Consider the following 15213-nt stretch of genomic DNA (forward strand, 5'->3'; position numbering starts at 1 on the left):
GTAGACGATTTCCCAAGCTTTACCGCGAATTTGATGGAATAACGCTGCTCCAAAAACTTCGGCATCGCGTTCCGTGACGTGGGTCGAGCGTGGAGGTTCGCGTTAACAGAGCTCCTCACTACACCACAGCTCAGAGCCGACTGCCTTTTTCAGCGTCGCTTGCCAACATACCCCCCTCCAATCGCAGCCCGTCAGAGCGGTGCTGGGCGCGCCTGGAGCGGCGCACCCAGCCCAGGAGTCAGTACACTTATTTTCCGGACGAACCCTGTATATATATATGTATACATATGTATGTACTTGTATATGTATATGTATATGTATATGTATATGTATATATGTATATATGTATTGACCGGCAGTGGGATGTTTGAAGACTGTAATAGAGGGGAGAATGTTAGGCAAACGAGGAAAGGGAAGGAACAGGATAGGGGTATTGGACGGGATGAAGGGAGAAGGGAGGAAGAAAGTACTCAGAGATGAAGATGGACCTGATGTAGAGTAGGATACTGGATTTTGTGTGTTGTTTGGAGTCACAAAATAATTATTTAGTAGCTGTGTCCATCCAAAAACTTGACCTAACCCAACAATAAGTAATAAATAAATAAATAAATAAATAAATAAATAAATATATATATATATATATATATATATATATATATATATATATATATATATATATATATATATATATATATATATATAATGTATAACACTTAGCACTAGTGGACACAGACTAAAACACAGAAACACACAAAAAAGAGACTCACTATTTTTCGAATTTTCGGTGGTCGTGACCACCTTTATCAAGGAAGAGAGGGACAGAACTGAAGGGAGTGCGATGGCTGGAGCGATGGATGGAAGGGGAAGGTGGGGAGGGAATTCCGAAGGGACGGGTTTGGAGGGGCAGCTGGGCACCTTCTCCTTCCATCCTCCGCTCCAGCCATCGTATTCCCTTCAGTTCTTTCCCTCTATTCCTTGATAAAAGTGGTCACGACCACCGAAAATTCGAAAAATAGTGAATCTCTTTTTTGTGTGTTTCTGTGTTTTTGTCTGTTTCCACTATTTCTAAGTGTTATACATTATTATTCACGTCCGTGAGACTTTCAAAAAGTGTTATATATATATATATATATATATATATATATATATATATATATATATATATATATATATATACTGAGACTTGCTCGGGAATCGAACCCGAGACCCTCCGATCAGGTCCAACGCTCTACCCCCTGGACTACCGCTACCCACTCTTTATATATACATTCACATATACTTAGGTACAAATACTATGTATATACAGGTATGTGTGTGTGTGTGTATATATATATATATATATATATATATATATATATATATATATATATATATATATATATATATATATATATAGATACGTAAACACGTACGTATCATGGGGAAATTAAGAGTAATGCATCAATTTCATGAAGATCCGCAGTAACCGGAGGGAGATACCATTTGGGATTTCTCCTCTGGAGGGCCATATTTTTCGCGGGTTGAAATCTGTCCTTTCCAATTTCCCTCCGCCCATTTCCTCCTCGCAAAACTGCCCACGAATTCGACCGGGTAACTTCGAATTGAGTTACGCGAGTTATGCAGTCACGGGGAAGAATTATGATACAACACCGCGGTTCCGACTAAATCTGATTTTCGCCCATTAACTCGTTAATGCCTTCGCTGCCAAGCTGCTAGAGTTGCTTATAACTCTGCGATGCCTCGAGAAATATTTAAGTTCTAATACCCTATTTGTGGTCTTCGGAGTACAATGTAGAGGTATCAGGAATATTTTTCACATTATTTCGCTCGTATTTGAAAAATATGAAATGTGTACTGATATCGAAATATCATAAACATATATGTATATATATAAATATATATATATATAAATATATATATATAAATATATATATATAAATATATATATACTACCTTGATCAAAAAGTTCCCGGAATAACCACCGTGTGGCGCTCCCATCGTTCCGATTTGAGTTCTGTTTTTTTTGTTAAATTGGTACATCTGTTGTTGATATTCCCTTTAAATCTTAGTGTCATAACTTGACATTTGCAAAAGTTACGTAGCCAAGAGTACATCTATCTCTGTGTGTGTTGGCGATTTTTTACAATTTCAGAAATGGATTTAAATTTGCAACAACGAACTTGTATTAAATTTTGCGTAAAAAACGGATTTAGTGGCGCACGGACGTTGGAAATGTTGGAAAAGTGTTTCGGCAACGATTCTCTAAAAAAAACGGTCGTTTACCAGTGGCACGAGCGGTTCAGAAGTGGTCGTGAGTCAATCGAAGATGATGAACGCAGTGGCAGACCATCGACATCGAAAGTCGGTGAAAGTAAAAGAAATGTTGGTCAATAACCGCAAATTAACCATCAGAGAAATAGCGGAGGACTTGAACATTGCCTATGGATCCGCCCAAGACATTGTGGTTAATGATTTGGGTTTCCGTCGTGTAGCAGCAAAGTTGGTGCCAAAAGACCTCAATTTCATGCAAAAAAGAGACCGTGTTGACGTCGCAAAAGACATGATTTGCGAGGCTGAATCCGATCCCACATTCATCAAAAGGATCATTACTGGAGACGAGACGTGGGTTTATGAGTACGACACGCAATCCAGACATCAGGCAAGTGAATGGCGTTCACCAAATGAGCCGAGACCAAAAAAACCACGTCGTTTTCAGTCAAAAAAGAAGGCAATGCTGACGGTTTTCATGGATTACAACGGTGTAGTGCATCATGAATTTTTGCCAGAAGGCCAGACAGTAAACAAAGAGTATTATTTGGGCGTTATGAGACGTTTGCGTGAAGCAATTCGCCGAAAGAGACCAGAAATGTGGGCAGAAAACTCGTGGATTTTGCACCATGATAACGCACCGTCGCACAGTGCTATCATTATTCGTAATTTTTTGACGAAAAATGCAACAAATACCATCCAACAGCCACCGAATTCACCTGATTTGGCTCCCTGTGACTTCTTTCTGTTCAATCGAGTTAAAAAAACCATTACGGGGAACGCGTTTTAGCAGCCGAGAGGAAGTAATGGAAAAATCGCAGGAAGCACTGATGGACATACCGAAAACCGAATATAAAAAATGTTTCGAGGATTGGATCAAGCGCTGGCATAAGTGTGTTGCAGTCGATGGGGATTACTTTGAAGGGGACAATATAGATTTAGATGAATAAACTTGTATTTTTAATTTTTGAATAAATTCCGGGAAATTTTTGATCAAGGTAGTATATATATATATATATATATATCTTTATTAATTTTTTTATTAATCTCTGTCAGGGGTCGGTTTATCTAAGCTACAAGTCATTTTACGAGTCCTTTCTATTTTTAGATATGGAGCCTGTTGATTGCATCATGCCTTTATTAAAAAGGATGAGATATAAAACTCATTGTTATACGTATAAACTCGACGGCTTAATGCTTCTTATCCATGGCAGTGTTGAATATATGTATTAAAATACTGAAAGTTATAGATAGATTTCCCCAATAAAAGTACAAAGAAAATGGCAAATTTTTATAGCTCTCAGAGATTGTGTTAATCAACTTGTAGCTCGGAGAGGCATACCTCACTTTTCAAGCTCTTGACCTCTCACACACAGCAAAGGATGGAGAATATTATCGATAGGTGTAGCGAGCCCATTTAAAATTATAAAAGTATTTTAGGTCGTAAAAATTTCATTCCCTAAATTAAAATTCAATTGGCCCTATGCATTCAAAACTTCTTGTTTCCATCATCGGCTGTTTAAAAGAAATTAAAAAAACAGACCTAATGTGGATTCGTGGGGTACTATTAATGGATTCGCACGTCACATTCTAAATATCCGTATTTCAGAGAGACCCTAGAAATTTCGTTTTATCCCAGTTACGGTGTACGATCTTTATTCCATTAGTTTGATTTACGCTTGAGCTAATGTGGGTCATATTGACAAAACGAGGATTTTAGTATATTTATTCCTCACCTGCATGTATGAGCCAGCAAGCATTTTTCCATGCAAGGAACTCGACCATGAAGCCCCTTCACACCTTTGTGTTATATCGAGAATACCATCCACGCCTCGATATAGGATTAGAGGGTGAGGATTAGATACGTCGTAATCAATATCTTTGTCGACATTCGTCGTGACATGACATCGGTGGTGTTTTGGGTACCTAAATGATACTAGATTAGTGGAGAATGTTCTTACAACTACAATTATTCGCTTAGTAATGAAAAGGTTGAAGTTAATGTACCCAGTCATGCTTTTGCGTATCATTTTTATGTAGAGACAAGGGAATTATTTTCGTGCGACTATGTTTTCATTGTCTACAAAACTTTTTAATTGGTTTATTCTTCAATGAGTTTTAACGTGCATCATTTTTTATCCGAGTCATGCCGAACTCTGCCTCTTTGGAATACCCATTCCATACCCTTGGCATGAGATTAAAGGTATGGCATAATTTAGGCTGTACATTCATTAGTTATTACTTTTAGTGTTGTTATTAGTTTGTGCATTCATTTGAATATATTTTACACCATATACGAGGGCGGTTCAATAAGTACCCGTGTTTGACGACAAAGGGCGTTCCTGAGGGAAGTTTATGTTATAATCGTGTGCCGCCATTTATCAAACAACGGCGAAAGAAATTTAAGACTGATTTAAAGGTTAGTTAGGATTTGGCAGCCATTCTAGTGAGACGTGTCCCGTGATTTTCGCTAAGATGGGAAAAGAGCAGTATCGTTCCGAAATTCGCTTTTTGTTTTTGGATGGGAAGAAATGCGAGGTGATAAAAGCGAAGTTGGATGCTGTTTATGGGGACACTTCGCCATCTATGACCACAGTTAAATATTGGTTCAACGAATTTAAACGTGGGCGAACATCTGCTTTTGATGAGGAGCGACCAGGACGCCCGGCAGACGTGGATACCGAGGAAATCATTCAAAAAGTCCACGCCATGATTCTCGCTGATCAACGAACGAAAGTTCGCGAAGTAGCAGAGGCCGTGGGCGTATCGACCGGAACGGCAATTAATATTTGACATGATAAGTTGGCGATGAAAAAATTGTCGGCCCGATGGGTGCCGCGATTGCTTACGGTGGACAACAAGCTGATCCGGAGTTGTCGCCGCCAAACTGCATGAACTACAATGCAACAATTTCAGAGTGTAAAAATCATTCGCCTTGACTGGGATTCGAACCCAGATCCCTCAATATCCGGTCGAGTGCTTTAGCCACTTAAGCTACCGAGGCGTCCTCTTAAACTCTGAAATTTTGGGGCTTTTTTTAAAGGAACAAGATGTTGTTTAAGAGGACGACTCGGTAGCTTAAGTGGCTAAAGCACTCGACCGGATATTGAGGGATCTGGGTTCGAATCCCAGTCAAGGCGAATGATTTTTACACTCTGAAATTGTTGCATTGAAATGCACATTAGCGGATGACTCCGTTAAAAGTTACTGTTGCGGCATCTCCCGCAGTTTCTTTGGAATTTGTATGAACTACGTTATGAATTGCTACCACACCCCCCGTATTCACCCGATCTGGCTCCCTGAGACTTTTTATATTTCCCTAACATGAAGAAATGGCTCGCGGGAAAAGAATTTAGATCAAACAAGGAAGTTATCACCGAGACAGAGGCGTATTTTGGAGAGTTCCACAAATCCTATTTTTTGGAGGGGTTAAAAAAATGGCCGGAACGTTGGGAGAAGTGTATCTTTCTAAAAGGGGACTAAGTTGAAAAAAAAAGTTTTTGAAAAAATGGTTTCTTCATTTCCAGCACGGGTACTTATTGGACCGCCATCGTATAAAAACACTCGTGCACACACACTCGCCTATGTCGTGCATCATGGAATAATTGCTGTGTTTGTCTATTCTATTAAATTTTAGTATTAAAGTAAATTTGTTCGGTCGTTTGAATTTGATTTAGTTATGAATGAATTTTGTGCGAAGGAAGAACGAGTTCTTGAATACGGGTGACGGGGTTTATCTCTCTTATTTTATCACTCATTCTATCGCTAGGTGATCGCTATCCTCGCATACCGAACTGTTGATCACTCTTAACCATCACTTAAGCTCTCCAATCTTCTTAATCTCTTTCCATTGTGAATTCTTTCCGTTACATTACTTACACTTCATTTAACTTAATTCAGTATAACTTAATTTAAACGAACAGAACGGAGTTTTCGCAACGGAATCAGTGTTCAACCAGTATTAATAATTAAGTGTTGAATTTTTGGGGAAATTACGTATGTACGCATGGCGTAAAATAAATATGTAAATAGTCCCGGGACCCGTTGGCGATCTCATTTACATACGGAGAGATGGCGAAGATGAGGTTTTGAATAATAAGTGCCTTTTTCGCTTACCCATCTAATTTTTGTAGGGAACTTTTAGATAATTTTCATACTTTCCTCAGGCTTGGAAACTGTTTCCTGATTTTCTCCTCGTTCTTTCTCCTGCGATTCAAGTTGAATGCAAATTGTATCAATATATTTAAATTTCTTTATTTTTATTTCCACTAGTCTTCACCTATTCATGTTAAACGAACCAATATCCTCCCTATTCACCATATGCATAATCCCTCCTTAGTTCATTTACCTACTTTGCCTGCCTTAGATGTGGAAGTGGTAAATGTTTATTGCTTTATCTCGTAAAAGGAAGGGATTTTAGTGGATGGCTGATTCATTAATAAAAGTAAAAGCACCTTTGTAAAATTTATCTCCAGTCGACAAATCATACATAAATTTGCCTTGTACATTGATTGCAATTTGGGGCATACATTGATCTGTAAGAAATAGCTATCCGTCAGAATAGCTAGCGAAGTAGCTGATATCTTTTCCATGGGAGTAGATAGTAGGATTAAAATAGGAACAAGAAGACAAGACAGAAAGGAAAACTACTCTTCTCCAATTGAGCCTGTCTCACTGCCATCGTCAGCTATTTTGTGTAATAACCAGAAAATTTGCTCGTGTAAAAATTCGTATCCTTATTTTTTCTAAATATTACGAGTGATATTGAATTCGCATTAAAATTCTCATTAACACAATCTTTAGATTCCATTTGACATTAAACTCAAGCGCAAGTAAAAAAGTTGTGGTGAAAGATTTGTCTTTAATACATCCTCATAATACCCCTCAAGCCGCCGCAAGGGCGTGTGGCGGGGGGTGTTAGGTCACCATCCGTAAAAGAGAATAAAATCACATGCAAAATCAACATAATTATTCTAACTTACACCCATTGTAGCGTATACATTCATGCTCATTCTTTCAGGTATATAAGTCTACTCAGTTATAATACCAGTATAAGTGTTTAGAAAGACTTCTTACACGTGAATTATTCACTCGGATGCCATATAATTTAAAAAATATCATTGAACACGGGTAGATTTATTGAAAATTATGAAAATTAATAGGAGATTGCTGTGCTTTGGAAGAATGTACGGGCGAAATGAACGAGACTCTACTGAAATAAGCCTCTCACCTCATCCATCTTCCGATAGAGCACGATTTCCGAATAACGCGTTGGTAAACGAAACTCCATTCCCATCCTCCCTCACACATACACACACGCGTGCGATCGGGGACGCACCCTCGGCGCAGGGGTTCATTCAGGGTTTCGAATGACGCCCGAGGGCTAATGGAATCCGAGGAGGTCATCGCAAATAGCCCTCAAACCCTCCCTCCTCCCCTTCCTAAGCGTCCGAAATCACAATGTGTGGAAGTCCAATAATATCGACCGACCCGCCGCGAGGACCCCTCGGGAGTGAAAGTGAAGTCCTGCGACAACATTTGACGAAATATTGCCTTTAACGGCACCGGCCGACCCAGAGGGAGCCAATCCTGTCCGACGTGATGATATGCGGCCTTTTCCTTTCTTTCCGCCCCGCGATACCACTTCATCAGGGATAATTTTGACAGGGTTATGGCGGAAAAATTTGGAGGTGCCTCAACTCGTTTTCCATTGGTTCTAACTCAATAAAAGTTCACCCGTGTCGCCGAAATGAAAGAAAATCGAAGGAGAGGGAATGCGATTAGTTCCATCATAATTGATGCCGTGGGAGGGGGCGGGGCTCGTAATAACTGTCCCTTAGGGCTGCGAACCTTCCAGATATAAAAAATGTACATAAGAATTCTTCCTGCAGCCTAGGGTCCATCGTACGTATGATATTCTAAATGACTTCTCTTTTACGTCATATGGTCAGGCCCCGCAAAAAAAGTCACACCCTAGTTGCCACAAATGTTTCGGACATTTATCAACCCGCTCGTTCCTCCATTGTTTCGTACTTCCAGTAACTCCAAGGCGGGCTCCAACCTTGGTGATGGCAGTGTGACGTCCTGCCTTCCTAATCTGGAGTTCATTGTTTCGTATCCTGGCTAAGGGGGTTTCACCTAGGGCTTGGATGTGTGTTCGTCCTTGCTGTGCTCTTTGAATTAATTCAATTACCTCTAAATGATATGATGCCTTTTTTTAGTATTAATCTACAGGATTAGGGTAGCTTCTTGATGAACTCTGGGACCATACAATACTCCACTCCTTAGCCCTAACTGAAATGACACAAAATATTCTTAGATCCTAAACTACCGGCCTCGGTGGCGGCGGGGTAACGTCCTCGCCTACCAACCCAGAGGTCGTGGGTTCGGTTCCCACCTAGGTGGATTTCCCTCCATCTAGGGCTTGGTTGTATGTGATTGTCGTCATATGTCTGTAATGTAGGGTTAGGTGGAAGAAGGGACTATTAGTCCCAACGTCGCCCAGATAAGTCCAATAAAATAAATAAATAAAACTACATTTAACAAAAACTCATTTTGTAGCTTTGCATATTGCCTTCTTCCCTTAATCCACCCAAAATACCACTTCTGTTCCTCCCTCTTGGTGCCTCGCTTTCCCAACATTCTCCCATCTCTATTACGGCTTTCAGCACCCAGTTGGCTTTCAGTATCTCTTGTATCTACCTCTCCTGCCTTCTTTTAACTTCTCCCAACAACACTATCTCTTCCAATACCATGACTAGAACGCCGTATATTGTTTTCCTTTGCATCTATTTTTTTCCATCCTTTCCATTCAGCTCCGCATCCATAGTATGATATCTTACATTTAAAAAATATTTTTGTGTGTTATACTTAATATTATCTTCATTAAATGGTGTGAGATTTCATCTTCCATCAACCTGATTACTAAAATACATTTTATTCTTCATTTAGTCTGTTACGGGCCACTTGGTCGCAGGGACGTAATACTGGCACAAAATATTAGCAGAGATCTTGATCTTCGAAATTACTAGTTCTTCATTGTAACTCTTTATAAGTACCACTTTCAGCATCACGACCATGAAACGAGAGATAAACGACTATTTAATTGGTTTTTTTTGACTCTTGTCTTGACCTCACGCGGATCTAATCTCTTTACGACTTCTCACTAACCGATTGACAGCACCTCAATGAAAGATCTCGTGAAGTCACGTTTCTTGGTCGGGGCAGCTGAAGCCCCGACCAAGACCATATCTTTCCACCAATCTTCCCTTATCTTCCCCGGAAATACACATCAGTAGATGCAACTGCCTGTAATAAAACCTGCTTCTCTCAGGAAAAAAATTGCATTCGGTGACTGTTATATTTTTATACCATGCTTAAAGAGCTGTGATCTCTGAACATACCAAAAAAACATCATTGAGATGATGTTTGAATGGGAATTTGATTATTAAGTTTTATTTAAATAGCTTATTCATTGGATATACTTAATTTTATTGGTGTTCTATTGTAGTTTTTAGGGGTGGCCCACTCTTATAAGCTCCTAATTGATCACAGCTCTAATTATTAAAACAAACATTCAAATTAATTTAATATTTTTAGTCGCTGTGAACTTAAAATACTAACAAATCAGAATTTATTTATGGATAGATCCACATGTATCTTGTATGTATAATGTTTAATGCCATGGATTATTTCAGAAATCGAATAAAGTAGTTTACAAAAAAAGAATATACCATGGTTTCAATTATTCACGAACACGTATGTCATTAGAATGTAATAGTGTATGGTTCGTTTAAAAAAGTGACAAGTTTATTACGCTTGAGTATTCTCGAGAACGTATGTTTAAATTCACCTTTCACATTTAAGAGCTCTTATTGTTTACCATGTAATCATTTCCCTTTGAATAATAATTTGGCTTATGCCTTACTCGATCATTACAACGTGAATCGATGGATGTCTTTCTAGAATAGTCAAATTCAGTGAAAAATTTCAGGTGAAACAATGCCTATTTTACAGGGTTCATGTAGTTTTAAGTTCAATAATGGATAAAATCCAGACGTATACGCTCATGTTTCATGCCTTGTGTATTATTTTTCAGAAATTTTGAAAGAGTATTCTATCAATGCGTATATCTTGGCTACAATTATGAATCTATATTGTTTAACAATAAAAGCCATTTTTTGTTTGAAATATACAGTAACGTTTTTCTGGTGAATAGGTGCTATTTCTGAAATACGAGCCACTAAATATACGCAAATACGACATGCTGAAGTCAGCCATATGTTCATCTAAATTTCGGTAGGCTAATGCGACTACTTTAACCTAGGTTCACAATTAGTCTGGCTTTCGATTTCAATCTCAGTACCCTTCTGTAATATATTATTGAGCACAAACATTCTTATTTCCTTTCAATATTATTATAATTAAAAATGAGAATTTCCGATGTTTTCTTCCGCCAGCGTTCTAAATTTTATCTTGATTAATTCGAGATTCAAAAGAGCGTCACAGTGGGATCCGTCTCAACTGTATAATTTCGTTTTCATTTTTTAGAAAAAAATGTGCCTCCTAATTTAACACACGGATTTAAAATACACCAATTATTTCAATCACTATAATGTAATTCCCATGGTCATAATTTATCGTGGAAAGGGTGATGATATGAACTTAGAAATTGAAGATTCACCTGTCAAAATCATGATTGGATTTTCGTATACCATGCGGCAATCGAAAAATGTAAGTATCGAGATGGTGCTGTGACTATCGCGCAGGCTTCCCTCCGAGAGGGTCCGGGTTCAAATCCTGGAGAAAACAAATATTTTTCAGTGGTATTCCAATACCTACTTGAGGTGCTTTGTGGAGAGCACTTGGAGTGAGTACGACGTCCGTCGGATGGGAAGTTTAACTGCGGATCCCTTGGCGCTTTTCGACAAGAGTAGGCTAATGCCGACGCCGGGTTTCTCTCCCCAATTCCTTTCCCATCCATCCCTAAAGGGGCGAATGACCTTAGCTGTCGGTCGCCTCCCATAAATACTACTACTACTACTCGAAAAATGAAGGAGATTTTCCTTTTTCAAATATTTTTTTTTTGAAGTTTTCATTAGAATTCGACTCTTGACTTGAAAGGAGGCTCATCTTCCCTTCTCCATCACACCAAAGACAATGACGTCGTTTCATCCATACATCCGTCTTACCTCTTTGGCTATCACCCTGCGTTATTGTGCGGCGCGGCACCTTCCCCAATCACCCGTTTTCTTACCCGTTCCTTTTAATTTGCACCCTAATTATAGCTTCTTCCGCCGCAGACATCCCCACCCTTCCAATTTGCCACCTCCTGCCATTACCCATCACCCTTCATTACTCGTTGTGGCGTAAGAACCACCCTTCTCTTCCGAGGGTCACCTTGCAAATCCTCATCATCCCCCGAACATCACCTTCACTCGGCCATCGATCTCCTTCTTTGAACTCGCGCTAATTTCCGTCCCGAAATGGACCAAAACTTTCAGTGGCTCCCCCGCCTCCCGATCTCCATCGATACATTGGGTGACCCGCGTCACCAGGTACCAGCAAGGGCCACCTCTCGCTTCCTCAGGAGCCTAAAACCCCAACTTCCTCCGTTTCCTTCCCTCCCTCAACCCCGCTTTCAACCTAATCCGACCGCGTTGACAGGTTTAGCGGAAGAGCTGCGGTTTACAGTGTAATTGTGTTATTTGGGTTATTTGGCAGGCCTGCGCTCCCCTTCTCTCAATCCCCTTTTTCGCCCCTCTCCCCCCACCATAACCCCATTCACCCCTCCTCTTTCATTAAGCGAACCATCTTAACGAGGGAGTCCCAATCTCGAAATTCTTTAACCTTCTCTCGCTCTCATCCAATGCTTTTCCACCCCCCATTGACTCCCTTTCCGCTCAACTATATTTTCTACTTATTTTTCTTTACTGTCCTCATCATTTTTTTCGACTTTTGCTCTGATTTCGCCATTTAATTGTAAGTAAATGCGTTGACGTCCTGACGCGTTTGAGGGCCAGGTTACGACTGAAAGAGGTAGGATATCAATTAATTAAGTTCGTTAATTGCGTGGATGTTTCGTTTTGATGGCCTATGACATTTTATGAATCTCTTCACAATTTTTTCGGCGGGCCAAATTTGATTTTTGAATTATTTTTCTAACATTAGTTAGTAATGTAGCGCTAAAAACGGTATACCTGCTTCATAGAGTTGAACAAAAAAAATAAATGAACTGGGAGCATTTTCTCCAAATTTTTCCCTTCAAAGAATGATTGAAATATTCTTCTTGACAGCATAGTTCCCTAATAATGCACCAAAATATTTTTTTAATTATTGTTCAAACTATATAAATAAAAATTAAGTTCTTCTTATTCGAAAACATGTTTTACTTCATAATAATGCCTACTGCTTCAGTTTCAAATGCCCACTATGTCAAATGCCCCTAATAATCTGGCTTGGGTGGATTCTATTCAATGAATACTTTAATTAAGACTAAATTCAATTTAATTTTTTAAATAAATAATCCCTATTTAATTGATATCTTCTGATGACATCTCATAATCCCTTCAGAATCCCTTTCCTAGTAATTTATTATTTGAAAGTCTACCGTTGAAGGTACCTAATGGACGGACACAAACTTAACACCCCTAAATTTCTTAGGGGCGCTTAATAAGACAACCCGACTCCCAACACTGCATTAAACAGTTCTTCAATTCCGTCTACGGTTACTATCTTTTACCTCCCTCGCCTAAGTTTTTCCAATTTTCACACATCTTGCACCTCTCTCACCTTTGAAAATGTCTGTTCTACCCACCATGTACGAGCGCCTCGGACGTCTTCGTTTGTTTTCCTTTCCTTCTCATATTTTACTTTCCCATCCTTCACGTTAAAATTTTCAAAAGTCTGTCGAATGTGGATCTAAGATCTTGCTTCAATAAACAATTTTCTTAGCCGTACAAAAATATACCCTATATCAAGGTTATCACTAGTCTTTTCTAAACCTCCTTACTAAACGTCTTTGTCACCAATTCCCTCCTTGTTAAATATTCTTAGCTTAACGCAATTCTTCTTCTTATATCCGTACTACTGTGATCAATTTGGTCACTTCCAATGTATATGAGTTGTTCCCCCAGCTCTGGTTTTTGTATTCCTATTTTATTACTTAACGTAGCCTTCTATTTTATCTTAAACCTGATAAACTTTGGTTTGCGTGCATTAATTCGCATCCCATACCAATCAAACTATATTTTTAATGCGTTCAGCGGTACCTGCAACCCCTTGGCTTACTGATAAGCTAAGTCTTGATCATTTGAGAACCTAATGGTTTTATGGATGGTCCACCGACTTTCATTCCTATTTCCACTTCTTCAAGTGCCTCTTTTATTATATTCTCCACTTATATATATTAAAAAGCATGGGTGATAATGGAAATCTCTCTCTTTCTGAGCTGTCTTCCTAACAATGTCTATTCATACTCTCAATGCTTAACTTGCACCTGGGCAGTCTGAGACATGTACAGTTTGCGCAAGATTTGCCTATCCCTCCAATCTACTCCTGTATTCTGAAGTACGGTACATTCAATACTTCTACCCCCTACACTTCATTGAACGCCCTCTTCAAATCTACTTAGAAAACAAATACCCTGACCATACTCTGAGTGTACTGATCTACTCTGATATGGCACCAAGTGTTCCGCTCTCCTTCATGGACCCAAACTGATAAATTCAATAATTTTAAAGTGTCAAAATCATTCGTCTCGACCGGGAATCGAACCCGGATCCATATATATCCGGCCGATTGCTTTAGATATAGTGTAAGAGAACGTCTCGGTAGCCTAACTGGCTAAAGCACTCGGCAGTATATCGATGGATCCGGGTTCGAATATTGGTCAAGGTGAATGATTTTTAAACTTTGAATGGTTGAATTTGAATGCACATTAGCGTATGCCTTCATTATAGGTACTGTCAAGGCATCTCCCACAGGCATCCCCTTCTTTGAGCTTCCCTGAGTAATCATTTGCTCTTTTCTCCATTTTCATATTGAAAATGCTCAGTACCACTTTAGCTGCTTGGGAAATCAAACTTATTGTTCTCTGTCCTTATATCCGTCTGTCATTCCCTTTTTTGAGATTGGAACTAACAGGTATCTGATCTGGCCAAATCTCTCCTTCATTTGTTACGGTTTAACCCACAAAGAATATTCCTACAATTTTAACTAAGTAGTTCTCTGAGGATATTATACTATATATCCTCACGGTCTTATTTGATTTGAATTTTCTCATTTCTCTTTACATCTCGCGGTCCAGTATGCTTGGACCTAAGCTCTCCTCATCTACGTCCTATTCTCTTTACAAGTTGTAAACTTGCTTGCTTAATATCTTTACCACATATTTTCTTAAAGTATTATTTCTATCTCCCTTGGATTTTTCCTGTTTTCATTAAGGATATTCCTGTTGGATATTTAATAGAGTGCTAGGATTTTTCCTTTTACTTCCCGATAGATCATTTAAATTTCTCTCCATCGCATCCATTTCAGCCTTCCTTTGTCACCTCTCCATGTCCTCACGCTGAGTTTATAGTTCTTTCGTCCTATTCCCCGCTCAGTTCATTGTTCTCACTGTTTAAGCACCTCTCTTTATTTTCATATGCCTAACTTAGTGTTTGCATTCTTCCATTTTCTTCTTTTGCCTATCTCCTTAATCATCATGTCAGTAATTCATGATTAATTTTTCCTTTATGGTTAACTATTCCTCTAGCTTATTTTCACAAGAATTTCAAATGAAAATAAATCTTAACTCAGTAAAAAACAAAAATTCTATTGCACAAATATAGAAAACACAGTGTATAAAGGACAATAGTTTTCAGAACTGGGGATAAAATATCATCAATTGAGATTTTATTCGACGATCTGTAACTGAAATTTAAGCTAATGAGGCAATGCTGA

The sequence above is a fragment of the Hetaerina americana genome, unplaced genomic scaffold, assembly GCF_022747635.1.
Source record: "Hetaerina americana unplaced genomic scaffold, ioHetAmer1.1.p SCAF_7, whole genome shotgun sequence".
Lineage (NCBI taxonomy): Eukaryota > Metazoa > Arthropoda > Insecta > Odonata > Calopterygidae > Hetaerina > Hetaerina americana.